Source organism: Labeo rohita, chromosome 23 (genome assembly GCF_022985175.1).
Source record: "Labeo rohita strain BAU-BD-2019 chromosome 23, IGBB_LRoh.1.0, whole genome shotgun sequence".
Classification (NCBI taxonomy): Eukaryota; Metazoa; Chordata; class Actinopteri; order Cypriniformes; family Cyprinidae; genus Labeo; species Labeo rohita.
In genome coordinates, this window is record NC_066891.1 from 19,637,227 (window position 1) to 19,646,064 (window position 8,838).

Sequence of the window (8,838 nt, forward strand, 5' to 3'; positions counted from 1 at the left end):
TTCAAAGAACTATCAGGGGATTTTTAAGAGTAGGCTTAAACTGTTATGACTGGATGAAATGTGGTATTTGAAAGGGATGAAATCAGTGCTTATGAAATATGGTTATTGAAAACTGAGGGCTGAGAAAGTAGTTTCTGAGATGAGGATCTTAGGATTTTTATTTATCAACTCATTGCATGTCCGTGTGTGTATTAGAAGGGAATCTGTGTTTGCTTCATGTGACGGACTAGTTGAAAGACAGTGGTATGTTCAATATAACACACAAGAGCTGCATAACGTTCATACTTGGTTACTGATACAATCAGATCCTCCTCAGCAAATAGGCGCCTCAGAAGCTGTCGACCTTGAGGGCTAAAGCTAAGATAAGTGTCCTCTAGCAGAGCCCACTATGTAGTCCGAAAATAGATGAGAATACAACTCCTGTTCGCAATAGCCGGCATTCCGTGCAGAGATAGCCGTGCTGTCTGGCATGGGTTTGTGGTTAAAGAGGCGGTGCTCTGTTTTGTTTCCCTTAGAAATTACTGAGAGTGATCCGCCAGTGATCAAACACTGAAAGAGCGCCCACACTATAAATACTGTCAGAGGTACACAGATGACACCATCTCTGATCCCTAAGTGACTTTTTATAAGTACACATTGTTTTTTATATTTTGTTTTTGTTTTTTGTTTGTAGTGACATCAGGGATGATGCAATTAATTAGGCTACTATTATTAGAGTTGAGGAAAATTCTTTTTGAAAACATAATTAGCTTCACTACGAACAAAGAATATCTAGGGTAACTATACTGGAGTTACTTAAGGGTGCAAAATGTTTTTAGAGAAGAATGAGACTATTCAGTGATTTAATTTAGAATTTAGCCTAGAAGCTTACACCAAAACAATGAGGTCTTTTAAATGGATGAACAGTTACAGAGGCAGTATTATATTGAACGGACCGATTTATATCTATCCTACTACAATCGTATCCTAATTGAAGTATAGATAGAATACATGGTGCAAGGATATAAATCTGTAAATCGTTTTGTAATCTGTTTGTTTGGAATATATATCATTGGACCTTCCAATGATATGTAGGACAGAGAGAACTGTTAAAGTTGAACCGATTCATTAAAAAGAATCAAACTTTCCAATGGTACATAGGACAGAGAAAAGATGAAACAATTCATTAGAATGAATTAGACTTTCCAACACAACAAAGTACAAAGAAAACCAGTTAAGATGAACCAATTCACTAGAATTAACCAAATGATAAAGTGATTCATTAGAAAGAATCAAACTTTCCAGTGGTGAATAGCACAGGGAGAACAGTTTAAGATTAAATGATTCATAAGAATGAATCAGACTTTCTAGCACTACATAAGATGAGAACCGTTTAAAATAAACTGATTCATTAGAATGAATCAGACTTATCAACGCTACATAGGACAGAGAGAACCATTAAGATGAACTGATTCACTAGAATGAATCAGACTTTCCAGTGCCACATAAAACAGTTTAACAGAAAACAGTTTAAGATGAAGCAGTTCATTAAAATGAATCAGAATTTGCAATGCTGCATAGGACAGAGAGAACCGTTAATGGTGAACTGATTCATTAGAATGAAAATGACTTCCAGTGCCACATATGACAGAGAAATTTTTAAGATGAAGCGATTCATTAAAATGAGCCAGACTTTCCAATGCTGCATAGGATAGAGAGAACTGTTAAATATGAACTGATTCACTAGAATGAATCAGATTTTCCAGTGCCACATAGGACAAAGAACATAAAGCGATTCATTAAAATGAATCAGACTTCCAATAGGACTGAGAACTGTTTAAGATGAAGTGATTCATTAAAATGAATTGGACTTTCTGATGCTACATTAAAATGAATCAGACTTTCCAACATTACATAAGATGAGAACCTTTAAAGATGAACTGAGTCATTACAATGAATCAGGCTTCCAATTAGAATGAATCAGACTTTCCACTGCCACATAGGACAGAGCACTGTTTAAGATAAAGTGATTAATTAAAATGAATCTGGAAACCATTAAGGAAGAACTGACTCATTAGAAAGACTTGATCAGACTTGCCAATGTTGCATAGTAGAGAGAAAATCACTTAAGACTAACAGATTCATTAAAATGAATCAGACTTTTCAACGATACATAGGATGTACAGAATCGTTCAAGATGAACAGAGTCAGTAGAATGAATCAGACTTACCATAGCCACATAGGACAAAGAACTTTTTAAGATAAAGTGATTCATTAAAATGAATCAGAGTTTCCCACGGTACACAGGAAAGTGAAAAGAGTTTAAAATGAAAAGATTCATTAGAATGAATCAGATTTCCAGTGCCACATAGGAAAGAAAATGGTTTAGGATGAACTTATTTATTAAAATGAATCAGACCTGCAGTGGCACATAGGACAAAGAACTGTTTAAGATAAAGCGATTCATTAAAATGAATCAGAGTTTCCAATGTTACGTAAGATGTAGAGAACCGTGTAAGATGAACAGAGTCACTAGAATGAATCAGACTTTCCAATGCCACATAGGGCAAAGACCTTTTTAAGATAAAGTGATTTATTAAAATGAATCAGAGTTTCAAGCGGTACATAGGACAGCAAGAAGAGTTTAAGATAAAAAGATTCATTAGAATGAATCAGACTTCCAATGCCACATAGAAAAGAAAATGGTTTAAGAGGAAGCGATTGAAAGACAAAGAACTGTTAAAGATAAAGCGATTCATTAAAATGAATCAGAGTTTCCAATGTTACATAGGACTGTGAGAAGAGTTTAAGATAAAAAGATTCATTAGAATGAATCAGACTTGCAGTGCCACATAGAACAAAGAACTGTTTAAGATTAAGCGATTCATTAAAATGAATCAGACTTTTCAACACTACATGGGACAGAGAGAAGAGTTTGAGATAAAAAGATTTGTTAGAGTGAATCAGACTGTCCAAAACCAGATAAAAAAAGAGAACCTTTTAGGATGAACTGATTTATTACAATGAAATACACTTTTTCAAAACTTATTATCAGAGAGAGAGGACCATTTAGGTGAACACATTTGATTATTTCTTCAGTTCAGTGTTAGTAGCTTATAGTTAGTTTCTCTCCAACATTATACAATTCATTACAATGTCATTTGCCATAAAAGAGTGGCTGACATGGCACACCTGAACACAGCTTCCAGGAACCAGCATTTGAAGTTCTACACATGGTGAGCAGTTGTTACAGATTATCAGCTCTCATCCAATGGCACAAGCCTCTAACACAGAGGCTAAAAGGTCATTGGTGGAGGAGGGTGGTCGCATTCTGTATACCCACACCTAATGGGGGCAAGAAAAATACCCATAAACTGCTCTTAATAAATGTTTTCCTCTTGCCAATCATAATACAGTATCTCCTGGTCTTCTAAATCCTATGTGTGATCTACCCACCAGGCGCAGAATTGTGAAGCAGATCCCACCTGACTCGCCCACGATTCAGGATTCTACATTAATTTTTCCCACTGATCTGCCGCTGACAGTGGCGTAAGACCCTGGCACACAGCAAGCCCCCTGCACCTGTGTGCGATTGAGAGCGAGAATGAAGAGAAGGAGAGTTTGGGAAACCCTAGATGTCCTAATCTCAGGATAACCAGCCAGTGCGTCCCCGCAAATCGGCATTAATGTAAGCTAATCAGTCTTTTAGCAAGTGACTCATTGGATGGAGACAACCAGTGCCATTCTCCCCCATCTGGCTCCGTCTGCATTGTGTTAGGTCTCCATTGCAACCCCGTCAGCCTCACACACACTCAAACACATAACCTAGATATGAGCACCCACAGCTGTCTGCCTATTTTAGTCTGGATTTTGACAGCACTATATCTCTCCCCCCAAGATCCCCCATAACAATCCCTGACGCCTTCACCAGAACAATAGCCAGCAGCTCACATAAACCTTTTAAACTTAGAAAGCGCTCAGGCTCTAGAATAGCGCAGCCATTCTGGCGCAATCCCCTGCCACACGGTAAGCCCAGAGAGGACGGACAGAGTTAACAAGGCCTTGAGTCACCACTGACTTCAACAATCCTAGATGCCTGATTCAAGTCTGTGTGCGTGGATGCTTAAAGTTTCACTTACATATTATAAAACGGATAGATTCAGCTTTGAAATTTGATTGGATGAACTGTTTAAAGCCATTTTAAAGCTTGCTTATACACACACACACACCTGTGGCTGCAAATCAGTTGAATTCTATATTGAAGCACAAAGTTGCTTTGTTGCTTGAGCAACATCCTACAGTGAGGCTAATGACCCTCACCCTTATAACCTTATTTTATCTCTTCATCTGTTTCATCGTCTCTTAACATTCCCAGTATAGGCTTACACTATCACCATTACTATTTAAATATTACATATAACCTCCAATTAAAATTCTCAGCCCCACTTACGTACACCTGCACATCTCCACATTCACTTACTATCTTCTACCATGGGACAATGGGAACCTTGACAGATTGGATTGGGAAGTGAATATAGGTTAATTCAGTCAGTCTCCCATAGATATTGCTATGTCAAATGTCTCTTAACAATTCAAAGGCTCAGGGATTTATGGAAACATTCACACGGCTGACTCAGAAAACCCACATTAGCCGTATCCAACATTGTAACAACTGCTGGAGAACACACACACACACACACAAGAGTACCATTTATACCCACAGTTCTCATCCTTCACCTTGTAGTTAGTGAATCTGTAACTGTTAACTACTTTATTTACGTTTACTACACCATTTCTCACTAATGCTGAATGAATGTAGCTATTTTGATGTTTTAGTGGTTTAAAAATGTTTACATGTATATGGGCCATTTTACAGGATTGGTTCAAAGTCAGAGTTGGAAACGTCTTGAAAAAAGGTCTCTTTTTTCACAAATTTTGTATGTATACAAATTGTATAAAATCCAAGGTACACATTTCTAGTAAGTTAATTCTCATATTGTATTTTCAGAAAGTTTTGGAATATTTGTTCTCTCCTCAAATTTGTCACTACTGAAACACAGTAATATATAATTTAATTAGAAGGGTTATATTGACCTGTTAAGATTTTGTTTTTTATTTTTCTATTTTATTAAAACGTTTTCAGAGGTAAATCAATAATAATTACAATTTTAACAATATTTCAAGTGTGATTTATGAGATTTGTTGTATTTTGAATCCAGTTTTTATTAGTAAAATTGATCATACTGATTTAACCTTAAGGATTCATTAGTTTGAATACACATTGAACCAAACACTATCATAACATCTTAACTGATAATTTAGTATACTTTATATTTGACAAAACATCCCATGTTTCGGTTGTGACAGTAATGTTTTGGTGATTACATTACATTACAGCATTTTAATCCACAAACTAAAACATTACTAAAACATACTAAAATACTAAAAATGTGTATAACTGTACTAAAATTTTAATTATGTGTTCCCTTTTGTCACTACGGTCGTGACTGTTACGGTACTAACAATTTTATAGTATAACACCCAAAAATGTCATTACCGAAACTTTACCAAATGTTTCAGTAGTGACAATTTTAGATACTTTTAAAGCTAGCTCAAATATGTTAATCAGCCCATGGTTAGCTAGCACAGTTCTGAACAGTTGTACACATAGAAAAACTAAATGTTATGGAGTAACTCCCCAAAAAGTATTTAATTATAGAAAAATGGTGTTCGGCAGTGACATTCTTTGTAGTTACACACAGATTTTTCATACTTTTGAACACATTTACCTCAAAATGATGAGGCCTGTCTACTCATCATGTAGCTATGAGAGAGAGAGACACATAAATATTTTCTGATCGTAAATGTAGGGGTGTAGTTGAAATCAGTCTCAGCCAAAGGATTAAAACATACATTGTTTCAGTAGTGACATGAAAATGCAGGTGATAAAGAAAACATAAAACACACACACACACATTTGTGGTTTACACTCTCCATATAATGGTTTTTATATATATAAATATTTTCTACACCTACCCTACACCTAAACCTAGCCCTCCAGGAGACTTAAAAAACAATATTTTAAAAACAACAATGGAATAAAATGCAAAAATTGTTGCAGTATCATTTTCACAAGTTGAAATTTAGGGGTTAGGGTTCGGGACAGCCACCTCCCAATTGCAAGTACCCACTAAATGATGATTTTATATACATTAAGCTTGCTGATATTTTAAATATTATTGTGGGTTTCAATAGATAATAATAGAATCTTAGTAAACATCTAAGATTTGGATACTCAACTGCATTTTAAATGTGTTCTTTGGTTGTGGGACAACAGTTTGCACCAATTCTGTAGAATGGCCCATATATGTAATTATATCGTCCTGTATCATTTGCTAAGGCATCGTGCTTGAATGTTCTGTGTCCAGCTGGCACCGGAGTTGAGAAGACAAATGATATTTGTTGAAAAAGAAGAAGGGAGTGGTTATGAAACACAATATTTCCTCCAGTCATCGCCTTGCAATGCACAAGGTCAGAGAGACGGTAGTAGCATCATGGTTTAACTTGTAAAGCTCCTGTAAGGCTGCTGAAGAATCCTGTCAAGTGTTGTTTGGCATGGAAGCAGTGTAGTCTTACACCCTTGAAATGTCCAAGGCACGTTCCCTCTGGGCTGCTACAACACTCAGATATTTAGTAGTTTGTTTATGAAATAAATTACTAAAGGTTTCTTGCGGTAAGAACTTTCATACTGGTATGCATACACTGATAACATTTTATGAGCAGGAATGTTAACACTATTATTCTACAGTAATCATATTCAGTTTAACCATGTGAATGTACACTGTAAGATCTGTAAAAAAAATTTCAATGTAGGTACAATGAGGATAACTTAGATTAGTTTTATTTGTCTGATATCTACAATGTTACGTGAGGCCCACAGCAGTTCACTGGCTCGTTGCAAACTAATTGGGCAGTATGAAACTAGAGTCGTTGCATGCGTGTGGAATTAACAGTTATGACTGTGGAATCGGCTTTGCTTTTGAAGCCACACTGCATTTAGATATAAGAGGTTATTTCTAGTGCTATGCACAGGTGGCATAGATTCGGAGTGACATAAAAGAGAAGGGGGAAGCACTGTATCCACTTTGTATTTCTCCTCTGGCTTCTTCTTTCAACAGGAAGACTTCTTCCATGTCCTTTCTTTTGTTTTTTCTTTATCTTCTTTGCTTTCTTTCTTTCTTTCTTCCTTTACTGAGTGAATGTTAACATCTTCAGGAGCACAGTTTAGTTGCTACTGCCATCTATAGGACAACAGACGTACGTACGTTGTCCAGGAATGCCAGGTCTGTGTAACAAAACTAGCCCAATGACCATATTCCAAATATCAAAAATCAAAATATGCAATTCTTATACTTAAAATACTTCATTGGTAAAATATAAAATATTTCAATATATGCATTTTAGTCAAATATGTGACCACAAAACCAGTCATAGGTAGCAAGGGTATATTATTAGCAATAGCCAACAATACATTGTATAGGTCAAAATGGTCAATTTTTCTTTTATGCCAAAAATCATTAAGATATAAAGTAAAGATCATGTTCCATGAAGATCTTTTGTAAATCTCCTACCGTAAATTGATCAAAACTTAGTTTCTGATTAGTAATATGCATTGCTAAGAACTTCATTTGGACAACTTTAAAGGTGATTTTCTCAATATTTTGATTTTTTTGCACCCTCAGATTCCGATTTTAGGTGTATTTTGGCCAAATATTGTCCTAACCATTAACCCGTGAGGGCGAAAATTAACTCCCAGCAACAGTTTAAAAAAAGTAGCCCCATTTCGTGGGAAAAGCGTGGACTTGGCAACTGCCTACCAGTGGCCCTCCTTAAAAAAACTAAAAATCTAGAAGTTTTATCATTGGTAGAATATAAAATATTTCAATATATGCATTTCAGTCAAATATGTGACCCTGGGCCACAAAACCAATCATAAGTAGCATGGGTATATTTGTAGCAATACATTGTATGTGTCAAAATGATTGATTTTTCTTTTGGGCCAAGAATTATTAGGATATTAAGTAAAGATCATGTTCCATGAAGATATTTTGTAAATTTCCTACCGTAATTGATCAAAAAATAATTTTTGATTAGTAATATGAACTTCATTTGGACAACTTTAAAGGAGATTTTCTCAATTTTTTTTTTTTTTTTGCACCCTCAGATTCAATTTTCAAAATCTCGACCAATATTGTACTATCCTAACCATACATCAGTAGAAAGCATATTTATTCAGCTTTTAGATGATGTATACATCTCAATTTTAAAAAATGGACCTTTATGACTGGTTTCGTGGTCCTGGCAACAGTTTAAAAGTATCCTTATTCCGCGGGAAAAGCGTGGACTTGACAACTCTGAGAAGTTAATAAAAACTACGTAATGGATTCTTAACGTGCACAACTTTTAACTATTAGGCAATATTGTTATAAATTATAGAACTATAAATATTACCAATAAACATTTGTTTAAGCCTATCGTTCTCATTAGTTATGTAGGACTATATAAAATAAATAACTGTGTCCAACCTTACAAAAATTGTTAGTTTTGGCCAAGACACTATCCTTAAAACAATTACGTTATTGTTGCTTCTTCAAAATAATTATAGATCAATTTAGGGGCTCTTTCGAATATTTTGAATAGGTTTCAGGATTTTTATTTATTTTAATTGTAATATTTTTTATTTGACAGATGTGGTAAATACAACGTTTGCGCAGTTTTGTTGTGTTAACTATCGGGTTTTTATAAATTAGAGTAAAAAAAGCTGCGTTCTCAATGGACTATTATTTTGAAATAGTGAAC